The sequence below is a fragment of the Heterodontus francisci genome, unplaced genomic scaffold, assembly GCF_036365525.1.
Source record: "Heterodontus francisci isolate sHetFra1 unplaced genomic scaffold, sHetFra1.hap1 HAP1_SCAFFOLD_52, whole genome shotgun sequence".
Lineage (NCBI taxonomy): Eukaryota > Metazoa > Chordata > Chondrichthyes > Heterodontiformes > Heterodontidae > Heterodontus > Heterodontus francisci.
The window spans coordinates 8,537,180-8,539,837 of record NW_027141175.1 but is presented as its reverse complement, the minus strand read 5'-3'; positions in this window follow the sequence as shown (position 1 = coordinate 8,539,837).

Genomic DNA, 2,658 nt, shown 5'->3' with positions numbered 1-2,658 from the left:
ATGTCTGTGTTACTTGGTGTAAGTGTGTGTCTTTGTTACTTGGTGTAAGTGTATGTCTTTGTTACTTGGTGTCAGTGTATGTCTTTGTTACTTGGTGTCAGTGTATGTCTGTGTGACTTGGTGTAAGTGTGTGCCTGTGTTACTGAGTATCAGTGTATGTCTTTGTTACTTGGTGTCAGTGTATGTCTGTGTTACTTTGTGTTAGTGTGTGTCTGTGTTACTGGGTGTCAGTGTGTGTCTGTGTTACTTGGTGTAAGTGTGTGTCTTTGTTACTTGGTGTCCGTGTGTGTTTGTGTTACTGGGTGTCTGTGTATGTCTTTGTTATTGGGTGTCAGTGTATGACTTTGTTAATTGGTGTTAGTGTGTGTCTGTGTTACTGGGTATCAGTGTATGTCTTTGTTACTTGGTGTCAGTGTATGTCTGTGTTACTTGGTGTAAGTGTGTGACTGTGTTACTGGGTATCAGTGTATGTCTTTGTGACATGGTGTCAGTGTATGTCTTTGTTACTGGGTGTCAGTGTGTGTCTTTGTGACTTGGTGTCAGTGTATGTCTTTGTTACTTGGTGTAAGTGTATGTCTGTGTTACTGGGTATCAGTGTATGTCTTTGCTACTTGGTGTCAGTGTATGTCAAAATACTTGGTGTAAGTGTATGTCTTTGTTACTTGGTGTAATTGTCTGTCTTTGTTACCTGGTGTCAGTGTATATCTGTGTTACTTGGTGTAAGTGTGTGTCTGTGTTTCTGGGTATCTGTGTATGTCTTTGTTACTTGGTGTAATTGTGTGTCTGTGTTACTGGTTATCAGTGAATGTCTTTGTTACTTGGTGTCAGTGTATGTCTTTGTTACTTGGTGTAAGTGTATGTATTTGTTACTTGGTGTCAGTGTATGTCTTTGTTACTTGGTGTAATTGTCTGTCTTTGTTACTTGGTGTCAGTGTATGTCTGTGTTACTGGGTGTCAGTGTGTGTCTTTGTTACTTGGTATCAGTGTGTGTCTGTGTTACTGGGTATCAGTGCATGTCTTTGTTACATGGTGTAAGTGTGTGTCTGTGTTACTGGGTATCAGTGTTTGTCTTTGTTACTTGGTGCAATTGTCTGTCTTTGTTACTTGGTGTCAGTGCATGTCTGTGTTACTTGGTGTAAGTGTGTGTCTTTGTTACTTGGTGTAAGTGTATGTCTTTGTTACTTGGTGTCAGTGTATGTCTTTGTTACTTGGTGTCAGTGTATGTCTGTGTGACTTGGTGTAAGTGTGTGCCTGTGTTACTGAGTATCAGTGTATGTCTTTGTTACTTGGTGTCAGTGTATGTCTGTGTTACTTTGTGTTAGTGTGTGTCTTTGTTACTGGGTGTCAGTGTGTGTCTGTGTTACTTGGTGTAAGTGTGTGTCTTTGTTACTTGGTGTCCGTGTGTGTCTGTGTTACTGGGTGTCTGTGTATGTCTTTGTTATTGGGTGTCAGAGTATGACTTTGTTAATTGGTGTTAGTGTGTGTCTGTGTTACTGGGTATCAGTGTATGTCTTTGTTACTTGGTGTCAGTGTATGTCTGTGTTATTTGGTGTAAGTGTGTGACTGTGTTACTGGGTATCAGTGTATGTCTTTGTGACAAGGTGTCAGTGTATGTCTGTGTTACTGGATATCAGTGTATGTCTTTGCTACTTGGTGTCAGTGTATGTCAAAATACTTGGTGTAAGTGTATGTCTTTGTTACTTGGTGTAATTGTCTGTCTTTGTTACCTGGTGTCAGTGTATGTCTGTGTTACTTGGTGTAAGTGTGTGTCTGTGTTTCTGGGTATCAGTGTATGTCTTTGTTACTTGGTGTAATTGTGTGTCTGTGTTTCTGGGTATCAGTGTATGTCTTTGTTACTTGGTGTAATTGTGTGTCTGTGTTACTGGTTATCAGTGTATGTCTTTGTTACTTGGTGTAAGTGTATGTATTTGTTACTTGGTGTCAGTGTATGTCTTTGTTACTTGGTGTAATTGTCTGTCTTTGTTACTTGGTGTCAGTGTATGTCTGTGTTACTGGGTGTCAGTGTGTGTCTTTGTTACTTGGTATCAGTGTGTGTCTGTGTTACTGGGTATCAGTGTATGTCTTTGTTACATGGTGTAAGTGTGTGTCTGTGTTACTGGGTATCAGTGTTTGTCTTTGTTACTTGGTGTAATTGTCTGTCTTTGTTACTTGGTGTCTGTGTGTGTCTGTGTTACTTGGTGTAAGTGTGTGTCTTTGTTACTTGGTGTCAGTGTATGTCTTTGTTACTGGTGTCAGTGTATGTCTTTGTGACTTGGTGTCAGTGTATGTCTTTGTTACTGGGTGTCACTGTGTGTCTTTGTGACTTGGTGTCAGTGTATGTCTTTGTTACTTGGTGTAAGTGTGTGTCTGTGTTACTGGGTATCAGTGTATGTCTTTGTTACTTGGTGTAATTGTCTGTCCTTGTTACTTGGTGTCAGTGTATGTCTGTGTTACTTGGTGTAAGTGTGTGTCTTTGTTACTTGGTATCAGTGTGTGTCTGTGTTACTGGGTATCAGTGTATGTCTTTGTTACTTGGTGTCATTGCATGACTTTGTTACTTGGTGTAAGTGTATGTATTTGTTACTTGGTGTCAGTGTATGTCTTTGTTACTTGGTGTAATTGTCTGTCTTTGTTACTTGGTGTCAGTGTATGTCTGTG